General features: G+C 42.7%; 1 long non-coding RNA gene across 1 annotated transcript in view; it reads right to left on the bottom strand.

Annotated features, from left to right (window-relative positions):
* Nucleotides 1–2,196: 2,196 nt before the first annotated feature.
* Nucleotides 2,197–24,693, bottom strand: part of LOC106843672 (uncharacterized) — a 39,413-nt gene continuing 16,916 nt past the window's right edge. Inside the window, exons 2-3 of the long non-coding RNA XR_006525401.2 lie at nucleotides 8,906–9,624; nucleotides 2,197–4,075 (exon numbers count right to left, since the gene is read on the bottom strand). This is a non-coding gene — a long non-coding RNA (uncharacterized lncRNA). The remainder of the gene's footprint in view (nucleotides 4,076–8,905; nucleotides 9,625–24,693) is intronic.

The following is a 24,693-nucleotide window of genomic DNA, read 5'->3' on the forward strand; positions in this document are numbered from 1 at the left end:
GCCCTTAATGGGCATTATAAGTGTCCAAGAAGGGGCTGGAGCACATCACTCCAAGTGTATTTGGCCAAGGAAGGGTTTTTCCAAGATCGCTTCCCACTGAGCACTTTAGGAAATGTTGTTCAGGGCTTCCCTTACAATCTTCCCCACAAAATTCCCCACAGAGTTTTCAGAGCTGCTTCCTCCAGGCATTTTATTTCTTTTAGAAATTATGATATAGATACAGATAAATACATATAAAATAAATTTCTCTGAAGACCAAGGTAAGACGTTCATGACAGAAAACTTGGAGAATGGAGAAAAAGACAAAGAGGAAAATCTAAAACCAAGGAAAAGTGAATAGCATTCCAGTCCTGAAAGCATTTTCTACTGAAAATGAGTTAATCCTGCCGAATTTCTGCTACTTGTGGAGACCTTTCCAGATAAAATCATGCCTTGTTGTCCCACAGGTCACAGCTGTACTTCCTCCATTTCGCCTATTGAACCCACTGAGCAAAGATCACTTGCGCTCATCTTTGCGCCCTACGTAGCCTGCAGCAGGCTCTAGTCCTCATCAAAATCAACACCCAACAAAGCAAATATAAAATCTGAATAGGTGCTTCAACATGCAGAAATCACCAGCGGGCTGGAGGAGTGCCCCGGGGCTCATGATGAGGGTTGTCACCTTTTACCAGGCACCAATAGATTTAATGGAAGCCAAAAGACTTCCGGTGTTGAACAGACCAAGGGGATAGAGAGGGGGATCTGAATTCTGGTGTCCTTGTGGGCAAAATGAAGAGATTGGATTATATAGTACCTGAAGTCTCTTCCATTGTGAGCAGTCAACACAATCACCATTGCTAAATTATTAGACCAAAATTATTATTTTGAAAAATGCCTAAGAGAAAGTAACACCAACAGTAAAGACAGCCAAATCCACCATCTCTCTCAAAGTAATTAAATTCTCCCTCCTTCCTACCTTCTCATATACTTTACCCAGATGAAATCAGATTTTCAAGGAAAGTATTTAGGGGATAAGGAAGTTACCAAAGGACAACACATGAGCAGGCTAGGGAATCTCTAGGAGGAAATACATACAGAGCTGCCCCATTTTGCTTGGAACCAGCTCTGCTTGACCCCTGCCCGTGCTCTTCACTATTCCATGCTCCCTCCCAACTAGCATTTTCAGTTGAAAATGAGGCAATAACATTTAGGCTAACTAGGAACAAGAATATTAAATGAGATAATATGTAAGTACTAAGAAAAAAAGGAGGGGGAGTGGTACTCAATGAAGTTAGTCGTTGTTATTTTAAGTATAACTTTTCAAGAAATTATAATATTCCAAGGCCTGGAAACCAAAGAAAAGAGAAAGGGCAGAAATATTGTGTGGCTTTAGTAATATGATGACGCAGGGGGTTGTTCTCTTTACCAGCTGCCAAGTGGGATCCCCCTGCAAAGTTCCATGAGGGATGTCACTCAAGAAAGGCAATCGCCAGGGCTAGAAATGATACCACAGTAGTGTCACTACTCATTTCCTTACACTTAAAATATTCACCCCGAAGACCAGTTCATTTTCTTTGGAAATGTGTCTTAAATCAGGTCTCTATTATTTTCCTCACTCACAGTCAACATCTGCCAGTTCAGCGTCATAGCTGCAACCTCAGCAGTCCCCATGGGGCTTCCTGTCTTCAGCCTTCCTCAAGGCTTCCCAGGGCCATCAAATTCACTGTCCTACTTTGCACTTTGATCTTTGATCTTCCTTCCCTACGTCAAATCCCTCTCAGTCTCCCTCTAGGTATAGAATTAATTCCGAACTCTCCAGCCCAGCACGTGCCGCTCTGTATAGTCTAATATTCCACTCTCCGCCTTTCCTTTCACTGCTAGCCATTGCCTGGACCCAACCAAAAGCCAGAAGGCAGGTCAGCCCATTGAGGCAGTCCATTCCTCAGTCTCTTATGGCACAGAGCAGCTGGAAAGGATAGGAAGCGGATCTGGAGGGAAAAGGGGAGAATAACCAGCACGGCCACTATCGTAGGTTTTTAAACGTAGAAATGTAGAAAATCGGACTTAAAAGCACCTGAAAAAAATAGAAGTTAACTTTCCTGTAGTCTTGGGGGTAGGCCTTTGTAAGCACAACCAAAACCGACAGAGCTCGGGCTCGACCCAGGCAGTTTGTCTCCAGAGCTTTAGACACTTAAATATGTAAATACATACAAATTAAAATAAAGAGCTTTTATAGACAAAAAAAATCGGTAAGTATATTGTAAAAGTCCAAAAATTGTTCAATGTCAATAATCAAGGAAATTTAAATACATATGTGACACTTTTAATCTATCAGATTGGCAAAACATTAAAATAATCTATCATCTGCTATTGTCCCAGGGGCGATTCAATGCACAGAAGTATACGTTGAGACAACTTTCTTGGGGTCAAGTGGGCAACAAATATCAAAACCCTTAAATTTTTTGTACCCTTAGACTTTGATCCTAAAGAATAAAGTATGATTATGCACAAAGACTTAGCAACAAAGATTTTTAGGACAGAAGTATTTAAAATGATAAAATGTTGGATATAAATTAAATGTCCCTAAAAAAAGGTACAGTCAAATAAATTATGATATATCTACATGACAAAATACTACACAACCATGAAATATGATATTCTAGAAGATTGTTATGACACGGAAAAATATTCAGACATATTATTGAGAGAAAAAGAAGTTCAAAAAACACTGTAAACAGCATAATACTGCCTATGTGAAAATATGCATTTAAAAAGCCTAAAGAATAATATAACATGTTATCAGTGGATATCTTTAGGTGGCAAGATTCAAGTGGTTTTTATATATTTATTTGTTGCTTATCAGTATTTTTCAAATTTTCTGCATGAAATACTTTTGCAATAAGAAAAGCACAATAAAAACATTATAAATTAATGGCAAATTGCTTCTTTTATATGCAGAATGATTTTGTACATGATTGTGAGCTGCCAGATGATGCCATCCAGGCTGTGAGCTTACAGCTCCAGTAGACACATTCTCAAGTTAGAACTTATTTTCAAATAAAATGTAAAATAATAATAATCTACTATAATTCAAAATAATTTTCTAAATACAAAAAAGGGGCAACAAGAGATATAAGTGATTTCATCACATCCAAAGCTGGCAGCATGAAGACAAGGACACTGACCTCCTCGCTCGCCCTTCTGGGCTGCAGCCTTTAGGCCGCGCTGCTTTGTACCAAAACTTCCAATGCCTACAAAACCCTTTGTGAAACTAAACCACAGAAAGAAAGAACCCTTGTCTAGCAGCTGAAGGCAAACTGCCAATTTATTTCCATCCTTCATCTAATTCTCAGTTGGCTAGCTAAGTGAAAAAGGTAACCAGAGACAGGGGAGAAGGCCACTGATAAGAATGATAGATAAGTAAATAAAACATTCATAAGAGGCAGTTCTCTACATCTCAGACCCATTTTATGTGAGTCTCAGTGAACATGGCTGCTTAAAGAACCAATGTTGCACAAAACAAATGGACAATGGGACAAAAATAATGACGCAATGCAGATGTGCATATTATAAAACATGGGATACAATATGAGGAGTGTAAACCCAGAGAAGGGCTGCTTCTTTCAAGACCTGGGTCTTCCGGTTCCTCTGGAAGAGAACATTGTCTTTTGCTATTTGGAGATACCTCCCTGGTGAAGCTGACCACACTGGGCGTAGGAGGTGTGCCTTTCATCCCTGCTGTGACTTACACAGTCCAATCAATTTATATTTGCTTTACCTTGGCATTTAGTCCAGTATTTTCTGAGTAGTAGGCACTTGGCATACCTATTAAACAGATTCCTCTCCAAAATGTGAGAAAAAATCATTTGAGGCTAGGAAAACTATTTCTTCCTTTTGGTGTTCAAGTGCTGTACGATCCAGTAGAGGTCAGCCTCTCACAATTGATTCAAGGACACAGAGAAGCCCCTCCCTCCCAACCTTGTCACCCTCAAATCCTCCCCTTTTCGTTCATGGTATAGTGGAAAGAATCCCACAGATAGAAGTCATTGCATGATGACTGGGGGCACGTTATTTAACGTCTGTAAGCTTCAGTGACCTGTAAAAAGAGGGAGGAAAGTGGGGAAGCATTTTATAAGTTATATAATAGAATCCAGCACAATACCTGACACAAAATACCTGCCAGTGAATATGGTTTCCTTGCTTTTTTTCCTTCTTCCTTAAAATCTCTCCATTCCACCATCAGAGGTAAGACAAATTCTCCTACAAGAGGTCCTGATGGGCTTAAGTTCATACTGAGTTATCAATCACCAATAGTAGATCTTTTCTTGAAAACTGTTTCTAAAGGGAAGAGAGAATCAGGTGCCAGCAAGAGATGGAAGACAAAGAGGGAGGAAGTATGGAAAGGCCAGGGTGGAGTAGAAAGAAAACACTTGTGTTGAAAGCTAAATCAACATCACCTAGCACTGGTTCTCAGAACACCAAAATCGGGAGAAAAGAGATTCAAGGTTTTAGGACTAGACATACATACTGAAGTCTAGTGATTATATAAAATATTCTTAAGGTCAAAGTCACAAAAGACATTAGAGGACAGGTGTTGGGAACCCTGGCTCCTGGCTCCAACCCCCCTCCACCTCCTGCAGGAGCAGAATAGTACGCTTGTTGAAAGCAACGAACATGGGCACAGGGTTCTGCTCTCCATCCTGCCACGGAGTCTGCACAGCCTTGGACAAATTCTCCCATCAGCGAAACGAGGATAACAAGGACTCACTAATGAATAACTGAGCAGATAAGTAAGACAGTACATGCAGAACATATAGCACAATGTCTGGCAGTTTAGGTTCTCAAAAGATGGGAATCCCTAGGGGTTATCTGTGTGATCCTAGGAGGCACGTCCTCCCTGGACATCAGCTTCCTCATCTCTAGAAGGGGACATAAGGAATCGAAAGATAACCTCTGGGTCCTTCCAGAACTAAAACTTGTCTAAGCCTCATGCAGAGGCCCAGCCTCCCTCGGCTCAGCTCTCCCGAGGAGCCGGCAGCTTGAACTCAGGGACGTGGCCCACAGGCCACAGCCTAAGGTTTGACAGCTGTTTCCATCAGGCAAAGCAATAGGACAATGTGGCAAAAGAATCCGTGAGAGAGAAGGATTCAGTGCAGGCCAATTTGAAGGAAAGACTTTGTCAAGATCATTTTGAAAAAGAAACGTGACTTCCTCTTTTTTCGTTTGAGGTCAAGAAACAAGAAGGGACACCCAGCTGAGCTGAGTCTCTGGGGCTTCTGCAGGATCACATGTCTCTTCAGAAATGCCATTTTAACTGATGTAAGTGTGAAGGAGTTGGAACCCCAGGGATTAAATTTCTGCTGAAATACACATGTTTTTCGAAAAAAAACAAAAAACAAAAAAGAGCTCTTGACCCAGGGAATGCAAAGCCTTTTGGAAAGCGTCCTAAGCCTGATATGGAGGGTATCAGATGCTGCTGGCCGGCCGGGGCTCCCCTCGTGCTGTAGGTTAGCATGGGACCACCTGGCCGTGCTGGCCTCGGGGCCAGGGAGGGGGAGAGAGACACCTGTCTCAGCTTGTCTCACATATACGAACACACATTCCTAGGCCTGGGGACTTTTCCCCCCACAAAGACATGTTTTATGACTACACTTGCATTTTTATGACAAAACAATTCCATACTCGTCTGAGAGGAAGTGGGGTCTAAGTAGCCTGGGAGACTAGACACCTGGGTTCAGCCTAGTCCTGTCGCAGCTCTTCTCACCTGCTGGCCATGCTGCTGGGGGCCAGGCTTCTCCCCTGTGAGTGGGTTGGAGTGTGTGCCCTGCCAGCCTCCTTTGGGGACAGAGTCAGCTACAGCTTGTGGCAAAGGCTATTCGACTCTCACTGCCATCCCCGTGCCATCACACGATCCATGGTCACCGTACATTAGTTTGCATTTCCTAGAATTGTATATAAATGAAATCCTACAGTATGTACTGTTTTTTTTGTCTGGATTTGCATTCAGTATAAGTATTTTTAGAATTATCTGTGTTGTGCGTACCCATAGTTTGATCCTTTTTGTTTACTGCAATTTACTTGTCAAAATTCACCTCTGGATGAGTAGATATTTTGTCTGTTTCCATTCTGGCTTACTACAAATAAAGCTGCTGTGAATATTCTGTGCAAAATAAAAAGACTACGTGGCTCTCAGAAAGAACGTCCGGTTGCAAGTCCTGCATGTTGCCTCACCTCTCTGAGCCTCGGCGTTTCCAGCTATCAAAAAGGTGCAACACATCCTCCACCCCAGTTGTTGTGAGAATTAAGTGGCATAAACATGCAAAGGTTTTTTTAATACAGTATAAAGAGGGGCCTGCCCGGTGGCACAGCAGTTAAGTTCACACATTCCGCTTGGTGGCACGGGATTCGCCAGTTCAGATCCTGGGTACGGACATATGCACTGCTTGGCAAGCCATGCTGTGGTAGGCATCCCACATATAAAGAGAGGAAGATGGGCACGGATGTTAGCTCAGGGCCAGTCTTCCTCAGCAAAAAAGAGGAGGATTGGCGGTAGATGTTAGCTCAGGGCTAATCTTCCTCAAAAAAAATAAAATAAAATAAACTATTAAAAAAAGTATAAAGATATTCATTTTCCCTTCAGTAATTATTCATTCATAATCAAATAACTGCTGGTTGAAGGTAATGGGAGGATTTTTGTGAGTGTGCGTGTGTGTGTGTGTGTGTGTAAGAGAAGACACTCTGCACAGAACAGGGGGACATGAACAAGTGCAATTCAGTGCCATCATCCATGTGGGGCAAAAGGGGTAAGCTCTGAAAAAGATGAATAAATTCCACTAGACAGCAAGGTGAGATGTCCCAGGGAAGCACAGGGATCAGAACCCTGGACGGTTATAGCCAGAAAGGAAGTTGGGAGTGTGAACCACACTAGTCAGGAAGCCTTTGTGGAGGACATGAGGTCATCTGGGTCCTTCAAGCAGGGCAGGAAGGACGTGATGGGGAGCACATAATTGGTCAAGGACCTGCCCACACCCTGTTGTCCTGAGTGACAGTGTAAAGAGGAGTCAAAGGGGGGCCCCAGGAGTGCTTATTTCACAAATCCTTCTCACCGCATTAGGACAAGTGCTTAGCAAACTTTCCACAGTGTCTTTTCCAATCAAAACAGGCCTGTGTCATGCTGTTGCTAGGCCTCAGGGGTTTTCAGTCCCGCCTGGGAAATACAGACGGCCCAAAAGAGATGAGCCCTCATGTCTCTCTGCGTGAGGGAGAAGGATGCTTGAAAGCCTCAGCAGTTGGTGGCAGCAGGAACCCCCAAGGCCAGAGGGAGGGTGGGGGTGGGAAAGAGAAGAACTGGCTGGAAATCTGTGTAGTGGGTAGATGGACACCTAGGACTCCTCCCCGAGCCTGCACAGCCAAATGTTGCCATCTCCCACCCTGGCAGAAGATGGGAGAACTATTCTCTGCACAGGTTATATGAAGAAGCTCCGGAAACAGGAATACCAGGCACAGCTATGGGCAGGAATGAGACATTGCGTAGAACACAGGGGCATTGGATAAGAGTCTAGAAAATGAATGGTGGGCACCACTCCTCCACCTTGCCCTAGTTAACTCTCAGAAAAGTGGCAAGCAGGCGTACAGCCTGGAAACAAAAGAGCTCCTCTCTGAGGAAGCTGAGAGGTCCAAAGAGGGGGAAGGGACCAAACAACACCTAGAGATATTGATGTTTGATCACCAAGAAATCACCCAGATTCTTACTTGAATATCCTATAGTGGCGTCCAGCAATCAGAGAGCCCTGCCCACACACAGCTATTCCACTCAGCCTTCGAGCAGTTCATCCTTCATAAGGCCATTCAACACACACTGAGACTTGAGGAATGCTTATAACATAAAAGACAGACAAAGAAAGATAATAAACGTAGTAGAAGAAAAAGTTTAAACATACTCAATATAGCATAACAGATATAACAAACAATGAAACAAGATCAAGATCTATAAAACAAATAGACTGCTATTTGTTGTTGAATAGAGTGCTATTTAAGAAAGAGGTCTTGCACAATTAGAAGGACCTGCAACTAAGATATACAACTGTGTACAGGGGGGATTTGGGGAGATAAAGCAGGAAAAAAAAAAGATTGGCAACAGTTGTTAGCTCAGGTGCCAATCCTTAAAAAAAAAAAGGAAGATTGGCAACAGTTGTTAGCCCACGTGCCAATCTAAAAAAAAAAAAGAAAGAGGTCTTGCAAATTTAAAAGCATGCTAGCAGAAGTTTAAAAACGTAAAAGGTTAGAACAGAAAGTTGAGACAATCTCATAGTAAGCGTCACAAGAAGAAAAAGAGATAAGAAACATCAGGCAAGAATATAAGGAAATTAGACAATCAATCCAAGAGGTACACGAGATATATTGTAGGAGTCCTGGAAAGATAAACAAGGAAAATGGAGGGGTTAAAATTACCAAAGAAGTAATGTAAGAAATTTTCCTAAAGCTAAGTAGCATTTCCAGATCTAACACACCCACCAAGGCCTAACTCATTGAAATCACTGATGGAAAAACCCACCCCACATGGCCTCATGGGAAATTTTATAACACCAAGGTTCCAGAGAAGATCCTAAAACTTCTAGGAACACTAGGAGTTGGAAAACTCTGTGCCAGTTATTAAACCATTTCCTCTCAGCCCTGTCCACCCACACTGGGACTCTGCCAACCAAGTTTCTCCTTTGATGGCTGGTTTCCTGTTAGAGTCTGTCAGTAGGTGGCCTAAAGGGAGACTAGAAGTCTAGAGAAGGGACAAGGACATGCTCTTTCCTGTTTCCTTCTGTGCCTATCAGCATCATCTCTGTAACAGCCCTTCCCCTGGCTGAGGCAGTGGATCAGGCTCTAGGCTTTGGGTATTTCATTTCTCTAGAATTCGAGAACCAATTCATGCTACCTCTCAGAGATCTCAGCACTGGCTGCAACACCTCTTCTCCTGAGGGCTGGATCTTCGCACCATGGGGCTCCTGCTTCAAGCTTCAGGGTTCAAAGGATCCCAGCTCCTTCTCTTGTTGCCCATATGCTAGCTGCTTCCCACAGTTATTGTCTTTGTGTTACCTTCGTATCTCCTTTCCCTCTTCAGTTCTCCAACACCCATTTAACCTTCTGTATATTAAATTCCCTCTTTAAAATAAGTAATGTGATTTCTGTTTTCCAACTGAATCCTGGCTGATATAGGAATTAGTACCAGGAGTGATCCCAAGAAACAAGCCCTCAGAGAATTCTGGGATTTGTTTGGTATGATCTTGATTCTATATCCAAACGATCAATCAAAGATGAAGGTGGAATAAAGGCATTTTCAGAAATAAATGATCTCCAAAGTGTTATCTCTTGTGTACCCAGAAAGCTACCGCATGAGTTCTTCTACCAAGACAAGGGAGAAAACCATGAAGACAGGAGACATGGGATCCAGGAGACAGAAGCTTCAGGTGGTGGAGAGAAATCTTGGATGACAGCTATGCCACCGGAGAGAGCAGCCAGTCCAGATTGGAGCAGGAGGAGAGAGGCATCCAATTAAAAAAGAGGAGAGTGATAGCTTCCTCGATGTCCTTATCCAGACTGAGGGGAGTTCTACGATTCTGTTGGAAAGATTGAGGCTGACTTGGTGACCAGCACCTAGAAAATGAATAAAAAACAAAAATCAAAACTTTACTCCAAAGAAAACACATGATAGGAACATGCACAAGATAGAAAATGCCTTCACAGTGTGCTACCTGGTTCAGCTGCAAACAATATTTACATAATCATAAGAATGCTGACACAAAATCCTAGTTGAACAGAAGCATCCAACACATCCATAATGAATGCAGGGGGTGGAAAGGCTGAATAATGTCCCCCAAAGACAACAGACCCTCATCCCTGGGACCTGTAACTATTCCTTTATTTGAAAAAGAAAAGTGTCTTTGCTGATGTGATTAAATTAAGGGTTTTGAGATGAGATTATTCTGGATTACCAGGTGGGCCTTAAATGCAATCACATACATCCTTGTAAAAGGGAGCCCGAGGGAGATTAGCCAAAAACACTCAGAGGAGAAACCACAATGTGACAACAGAGGCAGAAATCAGAGTGATGTGGCCACAAGCCAAGGAGTGCTGCAGCCCCTGAAGCCGAGAGAGGCAGGAACGGACTCTCCCCCAGTGCCTCTGGAGGGAGTGCAGCCCTGTCAACGTCTTGATTTGGGCCCAGCAATACTGATTTTAGACTTCTGGCATCCAGAACTATGAAAGAATACATTTGTTCTGTTATTTCAAGCCACCAAGTGTGTGGTAATTTATTACAGCAGCCACAGGGCATTAATTCAGGGGATGTATGGGAAAAGAGATGAAATAGACATAAATTCACATCTTCTCCAGTAGGAAGTCAATAGATTTTGTCTAAAATGGAAAGATCAGAAAACAGTAATAAACGCAGGAGGGAACCGTCAGAAGAGTTACTAGAATAGTTCTGGGGACTGGACGTCACAGGTAGAGGGGGCCATTGTTCGTTAGAAGACTGACAGTGCTATCTGGCTTTGTAAACAATGTGAAATTTAAACTGTATTAACTTTAAAAAAGAAAAACTTAAGGGGAGGAAACTGGATCAATTCATCCCATTTTTAAGAAGTATTTTGTAAACCCTTCTGGTAGAGAGGAAGCGAGTCAGGACAATAAAAATCAGGGAGTGGAAGAGCTAGAAAGCCCTTTATTATGACCCCTTTGCGAGCAGGGCTCTCTGGAAGGCACCATACAGGCATTGTGGCTTCTGTGCTTCCCAACAACCTGCGAGACAGGCGTGAATTTACAGAAGGAGACTGAGCCTCAGGGAGATGAAGTAACACTCCGCGAGGTCGTGCAGCCGTCTGCCTCCAAACCTGTGCTCTGCTCTCCATCACCTCTGCCTGGGGACCTCAGAGACGAGGCTCAGGAACTCGAAGGAGGCGGAGACTGTCGCCTGAGGGAATAACACAGGCTTCATGGGAGCTGTGGCTCTGGGGTTTCATAAATGCGGAGAGAATACCAGTTTCTTTGAGTTTTTACTACTTGGTTTCATAGGAGACTCTTAAATGCTAAAGACCACCTTGCCAGGTGAATATTATTTTCATAGTCTCCATTTTACAAAAGAGAAGGCTAAGGCTTTGAGTAGTAAGTTGTTTCTCTAAGTAGTAAAAGCAGTTCTTGAACTCAGGTTTTCAGCTGCCACATCTTCTGCTCCTTCCATCTCATGAGGTAGCTAGAAACCCTTGCAGAACTGAACAGCGCTGCAGACCAGCCCGCAGCGAGGCCTGCTCTGTGGTTAGAAGGGAAGGAGCCTAGGACAAGGCTGAGCACAGAACGAAGGAGCTGGAAAGTAAAACAGGGTTCCAGAGCATTCAGAGAGTCAAATGATGAAGTTGGCCCTACTGCCATTGTCTCTCACCTACCCTAGCCTTTATGAAATCTGGAGCTACATACTGACAAGAAAAAAAGGCATTTCAAGGCAAGCAAAGTCCAGCTGGGAGCAGGACAGTCTGGCTATAAGCATTGAACCAAAGCCAAAAGAGAACAGAAAAAGTCTCTGTCAGATAATCCACCCATTTAAACTCGATCTGCCAAACCAGGGCTCCTTGTCTGTCTCGTTCCAATTACCAGCCATGCTCCCAGCAACCGACATGCCGAATCACCCTCCAGTGCCACAGCTGATGGCTCATAAAGCTTTGTGCTCATCTAATCCTCTAACAGCCTGGAGCTGTATTAGTGTCACAGTAGCAAATTTGCTCACGAATTGGAACTTTATTATTTTACTGTACAAAAGTCAGCAGGGTTCTTGAAGGAACGGCAAGCTATCTGTTAACCCTTTCCCATCTCATCTCCCATAACTGCCATCAGAAAATATGACTTCACATCAAATAAATGCCTTTGAATCAAACCCTCTGAAGCCTCCAGCACCAGTGTGAGTACATATTCAGAAAAGAAGGTCAGTTGTCCAGCTCATGTGATGTTAGGCGCAGCCAAATCTCTCCAAAAAGGCAAACTCGGGTCAGGCCCCATGGCTGAGTGGTTAAAGTTCCACGTGCTCCACATCAGTGGCCCTGGGTTCTTGGATTTGGATCCTGGGTGCAGACCTACTCCACTCATCAGCAATGCTGTGGAGGTGTCTCACACACAAAAAACTAGAGGAGGATTGGCACAGCTCAGGGCTCATCTTCCACAAGCACAAAAAGAGGAGGATTGGCAGCAGACGTTAGCCTACCACTTATGAACTGGGTAACCTTGGAAAAGTTCCTTCATCTCTCTAAGTCTAGTTTATTGCCTGTAGAATAGTCAAATCACACTTCTCCCTAAGAGTAGAGATGTAAGGAGACCATGCAGGTGGGCAGATTTAGCACTTTGATCACTAGAGGGGAGGCACTCGCTAGATGCCTGTCTTCTTCTTTCCTTGATTCACTTTCCTGTCCAGATTAAGTGGTTGCCATTTTCTTTCGTTTCTTGTGGAAAATTTTCCCGGAAAGGACCAAGAGAAATTTGTGAACTTCTGGGTATAAATGATCCTGCAGCTCAGCTTCTGTCCTTCGTAAGAATATGATATATCTGGAGGTGGTTAGCGGAATTTGAAAATACCTGCCAAACTAAATGTGTGCGGTTTTAATGACACCCAGCTATTGGAACCCGTGGAGGAGAGATGCCGAAAAAGACAGGAAAATTCAGACAAAGGATCTGGGAAAGGATAAATACAAGATTTATCATCTCCATAATTTTGCCTGGATACAGCTAATTGCAAAAACTCTTTAGTAAGTAGTTAAATGTCAATTAAGTCAATGAAGAAATTCATTGAAGGATTTATTTTGACAAATGAATAGTTGTTTGGGGCAGCACAAACAGAGACTGCATGCAGTGTGAGGCAATGAGGAAATGAAATTCCCGCTTCATCCACGCGGGAGTTTGTGACGGTGCAACGTGGAGAAAAACAGTCAGCGACTTACTGCAGGGTGTGGGCATGGGGAGAGCTGAGACAGAAAAGCGTCTTTTCCATTTCTTACTCAACCCAGAAAATGTCTTCTTTTTACCAAAAGTAAGAAGAATAAAAGATTTCTCCCACTGAGATGCCACAGAATGCAAATCAACAGAAAGAGAAGTCTCTCCTGGGTCTAGGCAGCTGCAGCAGGCGCCTTACAGAGACTGGAAAAGAACCTGACTGCCTTGAGCCCAGCGTTGCACAGAGTGGCCACTGCAGGGTCGAGAAGTACTGTGAGTGTTATTACTGTTAAGTGCTAACATTTACTGAAACCATACGGAATGGAAACATGGCGCTGTCTCGTTTGATCATCACTACTAGACTATCCTTATGTCCATTTGAGAAAGAGAGTGAGGTACACACAGAAACATGTCCACTTAGGATATTCTTGAGTATACAACCCAATATTGTTAGCTCTAGGAACTATGCTCGCTATACGGTAGATACCCAGAACTTATTCATTTTATATACCTAAAAGTTTGTGCTGTTTGATTAATTTCTCCCCATTTTCCCCTCTCCAAGCCCCTGGAAACCACATTCTACTCGATCTTCTGTTAATGTCGGTTTGAAACCTTGGGACCTTCCCGGGTGAAATCTGAAACTGGCCCTTGGAGGGCGAGGAGAGACCAGAGAAGGAGGCAGCCCTCTGCAGGTTGGTAGGTGGCAGGTCGAATAAGCAAGGGCACTTACACTGGAAGCTTGTCTTGAGCAGCCGCAAGATGAGTAAATCTCTACTTCCACCCACCAGAATTGTAGAAGTTTTTATTGAGGCCTTAATGGGATACAGCCACATATACTACCCAGATAGTCTCCACAGCACCTGCATCTCTCAAGGCTAAGGCCTTGAAATAGCTCCTAGTGTAGCAATGGTGGACCCAACATACATTCCAAGGACAGGGGAGGGGGATGTCAGCATCATGGCAGAGTGAGTTGTTCCTTTTGTTTCTCCCCTCCAAGTTACAACTGTAGGACATCCACTGACCAACAAAGGACTTTCTGCACAGCACACCAGGACACCTGAGAGATCCATGTATCTATACATCTGAAGGTGGGTGGACTGGACCTCCTGGAGATGGAAACAGCAGAGCAGCGGTGGCAGCTTCCGAGACCAGAGGCTCCAGGAACTGTAACTGCGCCTGTAACCTAAGGCCCCAGGAACAACAGTAATACCCACAAATGGAGCCCCAGGAACCCAAGCAGCCCACACTCTGAGTGACACCAATACTGGAGGCTCTAGGAACCACAATGACACCTGTGAACTTGCCTTCTCCCCATCTCTTGGCAACAGCAACTTCAACCCAAGCCCTCCCAGTAGTGAGGGCTGCATCCAAGACCCTGACACCCCTGGCAGTGGTGGTGGCGCTTGTGACTTGAGGTCCCAGGAATCACACTGGCACCCAAGACCAGAGGCGGTAGGAACCACAGGGGCACTTCTGGCTCAGCCCCTCACCCTCCCACCATAGTGTCAGGTGACACCCATCACCCAAGGCTTCAGGAACCGCAGTGGTGCCCGCGACTCAGCCCCCTCCTCCTTCCCTGGTGGTGGTGCCTCTGACATTAGCCCTTCCTTCCAGCAGTGGGGGATGCATATAAGACCCTGGTTCCCTGGCAATGGTGGTGGCACTCATGACCTGAGGTGCCAGGAACCACACTGGCACCTGAGACCAGAGGCTTCAGGAACCCTGGCAGTGCTCACCACCCAGTTACCCCTCCCTTATCGTGGTGGCAGTGTTGCCCACAACCCTGGCCCACTGCCAAGTGGCAGTGACATCCAAAAGCCCAGCAACCCCAGCAGTGGTGATGCCAGCACCCCTAGAAAACCCAGGAGCAGCAGCGCAGGCAGTGCACGTGGCAGCAGCACCCAAGTCCATAGAAAGCCGGGTAGCAGCAACAGTGGGGCCCATGATCCCAGTCATCTCCAGTTGCAGGGTCACACACAACGTCACCCCCCAACACAACCTGTAGCGATGGCAGCTGCAGACCCAACAAACTTGGACATGGTGGGGGTGCCCATGACACCAGCTCCTGCCCCACTCTCCCCCTCCCCCTGCTGCCATGGAGGAACATGCAACCTTGGTGACCCAGAGGCAGCAGAAGTGCCTCCCAGCCCAGTGACCCTTGTGGCAACACCCACGACTGCAGTGACCTCATAAGCAGCAAGGCAGCAGCAACCTCAGAGGCACAAGCAGCACAAGGAGGGCACCAACGATGCCCCTGGGAAATTCAGACTCTCAAATATAACCAGAAGCAGCTCAGAATCAAAGTACCCAAAGCCATACCCAAATAAGAAAGGTGTTTACCACCATAAATGTGCCATCGGAGGAACAACTCATCAAGCACCATGAAAAACTACAGTAACACAGTACCACAAAAAGAAAATAATCCTCCAGAAACTAAGCGAAGTCATGGAAGATTGTGATCTAACTGACAGAGAATTCAAAATAGCTGTCATGAGGAAACCGAACAAGTTTCAAGAAAACTCAGAAAGACAGTTCAACGAGCTCAGGAATAAAATGAATGAACAGAAGGAATACTTCACCAAAGAGATTGAAACTCTAAAAAACAACCAAGCAGTAATTCTGGAGCTGAAGAACACAGTAAATGAGATGAATAAAGTAGAAAGCACTGGAAGTAGAGACGACTGTATGGAAGAGAGAATTAGTGAGCTCAAAGATAGAAACCTAGAAATGTTTCAGGTGGGAGAGAGAACTAAGATTTTTAAAAAATGGAGAAATTCTACAAGAAATATCCGAATTAATTAGGAAAAGCCACTTAAGGATATGGGATATCCAGAAAGAGAAGACAGGGAGAAAGCAGCAGAGTTTATTTAATGAAATAATATCTGAGAACTTCCCAAACCTGGGGAAGAAACTGGATATACAAGAATATGAAGTTAATAGAACATCAAATTATCTCAATGCAAAAAGACATCCTCCAAGGCATATTATATTAAAACTGTCAGAAGTCAATGACAAAGAAAGAATATTAAGGGCCACCAGAGAGAAGAAAACAGCAACCTACAAAAGAACCCCCATTAGGCTATCAGCAGATTTCTCAGCAGAACCTCTACAGGCTAGGAGAGAGTGGAAAGACATATTCAAAATATTGACAAAAACTGTCAGCCAAGAATATTCTATCCAGGAAAGTTGTCTTTCAAATATGGAGAAGAAATAAAGGTTTCCCCCAGACAAACAAAAGCTGAGAGAGTTCATTGCCACTAGCCCTGCCTTACAGGAGACATTGAAAGGAGCCCTCCTGCCTGAAACAAAAAGGCAAAGGTTTACAAAGCTTTGAGCAAGGAGATAAACAGACAGAGAGAAGCAGACAATTGCAACTGTATACCAGAATAGGTTAAAAACGGTTAATTATAACATAAAGGCTAAAGGAAAGAAAGCATCAAAAATACCTATAACCACTTCAATTTGGTAACAAACTCACAATACAAAAAAGGATAATATGTGACAACAAAACATAGCAGAAGAGGAAAAGGACAGAAGCTGTATAGGCAAATGGAGGTAAGACACTATCAGTAGAAAAACGACTATCTCATCTATGAGATCTTTTATACAAACCTCATGGTAACAACAAAACAAAAATTCAGAACAGAGCCATGAAACAAAACAAGAGAGGAAGCCAAGGGCAGGGGAGGGGATGAGGAGCCTCCGCGGGGTCCAGCTTACAGGTCAACCAGCTGTCACCTCCTCTGGGTGACTCCCTCCAAAAGTGAAATGTTCTTATCACAAAAAAGTTAGTTGATTAATAATACTAAAGTAGGCAGGAAGAAACTTTTGGAAGTGATGGATATGTGCATGGCATAGATTGTGGTGATGATCTCATGAATGCACAGTTATCTCCAAACTCATAAGTCGTACACACTAAATGTGTTTAGATTTTGTGTGTCAATTATATCTCAACAAAGTGGTTTAACAAGAAAGAAAGAGACATATCCAAGGTCATGGAGTTTTTTATGACAGATCCTAAAATTCAAACCCAGATTGCCCGATTTCAAAGCGGCAATTTAAATTATCTGTACCTAAATTCTGAATTTAGAACAACTGCATATCAGGAGATGATTTGAATAAAAATCCTAATTTAAAGTAATAAATATCCCCAGGCAAACCTGCCTTGGACTCAGACTATCACGGGCTCTGGAAAAGGGAAGCAGAATGTTCCAGAAGCAAAAAAAGAGAAAAAGAGGATACATACAGAACCAGGGCAGAGACATTTTCTTTGTCACACTTGAGGAGGGGTTTCTTCATTCTCATGCAGGACCCTGGTGTTAACTGCAGAACCACATTACATTATCTGTGGTTGTATCTACAACTCTATGCTGGGTTAACTGGACAGTCAACGTAGGTCCAGTCAGTCTCAGTAAAGCTTTTATGATGTCATCATAAAGCCACAATTTAAAAAACAAAAACCGTTCAGGTATCGTCAAAGAAATTATTAACAAGCAATATTAGATACCGTTAAGGAAGCAACGTACCTCACTGAGAGTCCTGTCAAAACCCTGCTGCACGAGACTGCAGGCCGGCCGAACCTCCTCCTTGTTCCCATTGTGTGGCAGCTTGTCACAGAAACACATCCAGAAAATCACCCATGCTGTTTATCTTCAGGACACATCATTTCCCTACCCTCACAAAACACCAGGTTTTGTGTCCCAACTCTGCTTTGGGCCATGTTCCCAATCACCTGTGGCCGGAGGGATGAGAGTGCATGCGATGAAACACGAATGCTGCCCCTCAGGCCTGGGATGAGGCAGCATCCCTCAGCACGGGGTGTTGGTAGACAGGCACTCCAAGGGACAGCTAGGAAACGGGGATTCATATTGCTGCCCGGCTAAAAGCCCCATGAAGAAGTTATTCTTCCTGTCAAAGACAGTGAAATAAAAGAAGTGGAGGGCCAGCCCACTGGCGCAGAGGTTAAGTTTGCACATTCCGCTTCTCGGCGGCCCAGGGTTCGCCAGTTCGGATCCCAGATGTGGACATGGCACAGCTTGGCGAAAGCCACGCTGTAGTAGGCGTCCCACATATAAAGTAGAGGAAGATGGGCATGGATGTTAGCTCAGGGCCAGGCTTCCTCAGCAAAAAGAGGAGGATTGGCGGCAGTTAGCTCAAGGCTAATCTTCCTAAAGAAAAAAAAAAAGAAGTGGAGAAGAAGACAAATACCCAAATACAAAGCACAGGATACTCAATGATGAGCATGTCAGAGAGAAATGAAAGAGTCATCCCACAGTAATGAACACATGAGCTCAGGTGTATGGAGAGTATTCTTGAAGGAGTCAATTAAAAAGATTTGGAAGTGGGAGTGAAACGTGATTAACTGTGCATATGGGTTATTGATCATTTCCCTCACATTTATGAGACCCCGCAAGAAGAAGAGAAATTGGATAGAACTTAACGCAAAATGACCAAAAACCATTCTATTCATAAGAGAGAGAAGGTGAGTTACTTGAGCCAGGGTGAAGATTGTAACCTGGAAAGGCCTTTTCCAGAAAGAACGGAAGAGTCCTGAAGAAGCATGGTTTTCAGTAAGGTCTTATACCTTTTTAGAACAAAGAACACACATTAAACAAGCCCAGGATATGTATTCATCAAATATTCAGAGAGATATTCAGCTGCAAATTAGCGGGTCAACATGACTCTGACATCAGGAAGAGGGACTAATATGAGTGTTGCCAATAGGGCGCAGGAGGGGAAGTGTGCATTATCCTCTTAAGGGAGCACATTCTTCAGTGGGTAAAGCAGAGGTACGAAGTGCGTTTGGTGGGACGTAAGTCAGGCTGCTTCAGTTCGAGCCGAATCTGTTTTTGAACCTGAATAGTTACCCCATATTCTTCAATGGGTGAAAATCTCCTGTCAAACTGAAACAGAAATTATTTTCTTAGCCACTTGTGGTAAAAGTTTCCTAAATAAAAAGGAATAGACCCCATTCTATTCATTGTCAGTATGGATATTGTTATGTTTAAGTTAACTGTATACTAGAAGGTTTATAGTTCTCATTTCATCATGTGCTTTGAATCACCTGATTTAATCACACTGCTTCCTGCATAATCTCCCAAATGGAAGTGCTAGACACAGATATGGATGTAGATAGATATAGATATAGATACAGCTATAGATACAGATATAGAGATAGATACAGGTATAGATACAGATATAGATATAGATACAGGTATAGACACAGATATAGATATAGAGATAGAGATAGAGATAGGTATAGATACAGATATAGATATAGAGATAGATATAGACATAGGTAAATATATAGATATAAATATAGGTATAGATACAGAGATAGATATAGATATAGGTATAGGTATACATATAGGTATAAGTATAGATATAGATATAGATACAGATATAGACATAGATATAGATATAGATGTCTGACTTACCTCCTGTGGGCAAAATTCTAGAAAATTCTAGAGCCTAAACAGGTGAACCTAGGGAAGCAGAGCACCTTGTGCACTACTGACCTTACAGGGCTTTCAGTTTCACGGGAACAGATACTATTAAGCGCCCATCACCTAACAGAAGACTAAAGGAGAGGAACGGGTGTCTACAACACTTTAGCCACACTCACAGATCTCACAACAACCCTTCCACTATCCCTTATTATCCACCCGCAAACACACAAATTCTTTTAAAAAAATGCATACGCAAATATATTCTTGGACTCAAATCGTTGAGCAACCCTAGATTATTTTTCTCCATCTAATGCTACACCCATGTACTCTCCTTTATAATCCCCCAAAGAACATATCTAAATTAAACTGTTCCAGCATTAAAAATTCTTCATGGAAGTCTTAATCTATTTCCCCACTTATTCCAGCCCTTTCCTAAGCTCATGGACAACCAGAAAAAAAGAACAGGTGTTCAGTAAATGATAATCTTGGAAAGCTCAATTAAGGATGAATACCCTTAGATGGGTTCCGTACAGCTTGCACACTTACTGCAAGTGAAACGCCAACCCAAATTTATACTGAAAAGAGAACAAAATAATTTATTCATTTATTGCTTTTTCATAGTGTACCAATAAAAGCAGTTTAGATGCCAAATAGAAAAATAATTCAGTAAATATGTGCGAAATGAAAAGTTTTTAGAACCATGTGCCGTAGAATACTAGTTCAGAGAAATATTCTACATGCGGTCTAGCCTCTTGAAGGTTGACAATGAGTATTAGTGTCGAAAGTCTCTGGGACACCATAAGGAAATGAACGTCGCTTAGCTCAGTGATTCCCAAACTTCTTTGACCACAGAACATAATCTGCTTATTTGTTTATTCCTTGATTGTACTATCTCTCATCAGCATGACCAACATTCTATGTAACAATCTCCTGGGAAGCTCTCATATGATAGCCAATATTGCAGCCATGGAAATACTGACTATCAAGACCACATAGCAGCTCAGACATATTAGGCTGCTAGGGCTGCTGTAACAAAACACCATGGAGTGGGCGGTACAGACATTGATTTTCTCATAGTTTTAGAGGCTGGAAGTCCAAACTCAGGCTTGGTTTTGGGTGAGGTCCGTCTTCCTGGCTTGCAGAGAGCCACCTTCTCCCTGTGTTTTCACATGCCCTTTCCTCACTGCGTGCTGGAGAGAGAGCCCTCTCTGGTGTCATTGCATCTTCTACAGGATATCAGTCCTGTTGGATCCAGGCTCTACCCTTATGACATCATTTAAGGCCTCATCTCCAAACACAGTCACACTGTGGATTAGGGCTTCAGCATTTGAATTTAGGAGGGACACAATTCAGTCCATGACAAATCGCATCCTGCTTTCTTAATTTTAACCATGTGTGATGTCGTGATTTATAATAAACACATATTTTGGCCTTTGTTCACAGTTCCTGGCTCACAGCTCCCAAAACCTTTGGAATCTCCTAAGAAATAAGAGCAACGGGAGCATCTTTTGTTATAATATTTGCTCTCCTGTCCTCAGTGCCTGAAATGACTTCAGGGCCACCAAAATGAAATGGGTGTCTTGTTATTCATAACAAGCCCCTTTCAACCACAACTGAGTTTATGTTAATGAGGTGACTTTGGAAATCCCCTAAAGTTGGAGGGGTTGGCTGCCACGGGGATCAACCATGCATAGTGGGTTGGAACTTTCAGTCCCACCCCCTTATTTCCAGGCAGGGGAGAGGGACTGGAGATGGGAATCAATCACCAATGGCTGATGACTTAATTGATCATGCCTATGTAATCAAGCTTCCATAGAAATGCCAAAAAAATGGGCACTTTGGAGAGCTTCCAGGTTGGGGAACCAGAATGCTTCCATGTGCCACAGTGCCAGGCCCTGAACTCCACAAGGACAGAAGCTCCTTTGTTCAGGACCTTGCCCTGTCCAGCTCCTCATCTGGCTGTTGTTTCATATCCTTTAATGTTCTTCACGGTGAATCAGTAATCTAGTGAGTAAACTGGTTTCCTGGGTTCTGTGAGCCTCTCTGGCAAATCAGTAGAACCCAAGGAGGGGTCATAGGAACCTCTGATTTACAGCCAGTCGGTCAGGAGCACAGGTAACAATCTGGATTTGTGATTGACATCTGAAGTGAGGGCAGTCTTGAGGGACTGAGCCCTCAACCTGTGGACTCTGATGCTATCTCTTGGTAGACAGTGTCAGAATTGAGTAAAATTGTAGGACGTCCAGCTGGTGTCAGAGAAATTCTTGGTGGTGTGGAAAAACCCACACACATCAGAATTGTGACAATTTTACACAATGTTATTTGTTACATTAACTACATTATATAGTTATATGAACTGTAACTGTAGGCATATGGAAAATATATATAGGAAAAAAGAGGAAGGAAGGAACTATGTGAAAAGAGAAAATGAATTGTGAAATAAAGTGGCTTGTGATTTTCTTCTATTTTTCATTTTTGTAATATAATATAATAAAAATATCATTTATATAATTTTATATTAAAAATGATTTGCTTTCTAAGATGTAGCATACACAGTGGTAGTTGGTGGTAGACTGTGTGGTGTGCCCTTGAGGACGGCCATCTAGTTTAACAAATGCAGCTGTGACACATATCTGCAACACGCGTGTCTGCAACACACATGTCTGCAAGGCCTGAGGGAAGGAACATGAAATCCTTCAGGTCTCGTGAGCCAGCACCGACCTAACCAGAAAGGGGCAGTTCTCTTCCTTCTATTCAGATTTGGTAAGAGATCAATCACTTACCTGTCATTTAAGTTCATCCCATGGAAAAAACAGGCAAAGTAGCAAAATACATAAAGAGTTTTTACCACCAAATAGGAGGCTGGAAAAATAACACCCAAAGCAACATAAGCTTTCTTCCTATACTCTCAATCTCAAATGTAAACTGAGAATTACAGTCATAAGGAACTATAAAATTTTTCAGGATGTTCTTCTGTAAGCACAAAAACTTGTTGCCATAATCCCGAGACATAAAACAGAAGCTGAAGAATTCATTAAATGCAAAATATAATGCAAAGTTCACCTTTCCTTCTGTTACCAGTGTCTCCCTAGAAGAAACTTAAAGAAAAAGCTTGAAAACCAAGTGTAAATTTAGAGCCAAGTTTGATTTGCATGTGAGAAGGACACGTCTGCAAAATCCAGCTAACAAGATGAGTCCATTCAAATACAATAGTCAAAGCATGTCTCTCTAACACCTGAAATCTGAACAGAAAGGCAAATTCAGAGACTTATGGCCAAGATATGTTTACCTAGAGCAAAGCCACTGAAGCCACAATCTGTTAGGAACGCTAAAAAGGTAATTTTGATAAACTAGTCAAGGCTGAGTGTGCACTAGCTTGAAAGTGAGAAACTCTTGGCTGCATAGTCTTAGATGGATGCCTACAGTTATATAGATTATACCTCCAGGTGTTCTACCAGGTTCTCTCTGGGAAGAGTCAAGAAGGATTCCCTCCTGGCTATAGCAGGAGAGGAAAAGTAACCATTATGAAATACAGCCAGAACAATCTTCATAACAAAGTCCTACTCTCCAGGAGAAAATATTTTTTCAGAGCTTTATCCCACCTGGGGGAACTAGATTTCTCAACTCTGGCCCCCTTTAATTTTTCAGTCTCACCTGAACAGTTAAAAAAAAAAAAGAAAAAAGACTAAGAAACACTTGTGAGGGCTGCAGCCCAGAAACACAGGTCCACTAAAAGACTGAGATTTCATTTTAAGATTATAAAATGCTTCCTCTCCATACCAACAGAACTCCAATATAATAACAGTAGATTATAGGTGCACAAACTTCAAGATGGAAACTCTCCTTGAGGAGGAGTTCTTAGGGAAGCTCAATGACAGCAGGAGAGACAAAAACAACGATATTAGAGGAGTTTAAAGCATCCAGAACCTACAGCTACAGCAACATTAAGCACAGCCCAGCTCCTAGCCAGACTGATACAGAATCTCACACTAAAGGCTTATTTACCTCAGTTTCTATTACCCAATACATCATGTCTCACTTTCAACAAAACAGTTAGGAGTCATGCTGAAAGGCAAGAAAAAAACAAAGTCTGAAGAGACAAAGTAAGTATCAGACTCAGACTCATATATGACATCAATTTTGGAATTTCCAGACAGAGAATTTAGAACAACTATGATCAATATGTTAAATGCTCCAATGAAAAAGTGAAAAAAACATATAAGAACAAATGGATAATGTAAGCAGAGAGATGGAAACTCTAAGAAAGTATCTACAGAAAATGTTAGAAATCAAAAACAGCTGTGGCAGAAACAATGAATGCCTTCAATGGGCTCATCAGTAGATAGGACATGGCCAAGGAAAGAATCAGTGAACTTGAAGATAGGCCAAATAGAAACTTCGAACTGTCTCTGTTTCCAAGAGAAAAAAGAATTAAAATCATAAGAATAGAACATCCAAAAACTGGGACAATTTCAGAAGTGTAGTATACAGATAATTATTATACCAGAAGGAGAAGACAGACAGAATGAAGTAGAAGAAATATTTGAAGTAATAGTGACTGGGAATTTTCCAAAATTAATGACATACATCAAACCACAGATCCAGGAAGCTCAGAGAACACCAAGCAGAATAAATATCAAAAATATCTACACCTTAGCATATTACATTAAAACTGCAGAAAACCAAAGACAAAGCAAAATCTTTATTGAAGCAGAGTGGGCGAAAAACCTTACCTATAAAGGAACAAGGATAAGAATTACAGAGGACAAGCAAGAAAGTGGGGTGAAATATTTAAATGTTGAAAGAAAAAACCCACCAACCTAACACTCTATATCCAGCAAAATTATCCTTTAAAAGTGAAAGAGAAATAAACACTTCTCAAACAAAAACTGAGGAAATTCACTACTAACAGCCCTGCTCTGCAAGAATTATTAAAAGAAGTTCTTCTCCACATCATAAGTCATCAAGGAAATGCAAATCAAAACAACAATGAGCTAGCCCTACAGACCTATCAGAATGACCAAAATTCAGAACAGTGACAACACCAAATGCTTCCTAGGATGTGGAACAACAGGAATTCTCATTCACTGCTGGTGGGAATGCAAAATGGCACAGTCACTTTGGAAAACAGTTTGGCAGTTTCTTACAAAACTAAACATACTCTTACCATGATCCAGCACTTCTTGGTATTTATCCAAAGAAGTTGAAAACGCATGTCCACACAGAAACCTGCACATGGGTGTTTATAGCAGCTTTCTTCATGATTGCCAAAACTTGGAAGCAACCAAGATGTCCTTCAATAGGT

Source organism: Equus asinus, chromosome 3 (genome assembly GCF_041296235.1).
Source record: "Equus asinus isolate D_3611 breed Donkey chromosome 3, EquAss-T2T_v2, whole genome shotgun sequence".
Classification (NCBI taxonomy): Eukaryota; Metazoa; Chordata; class Mammalia; order Perissodactyla; family Equidae; genus Equus; species Equus asinus.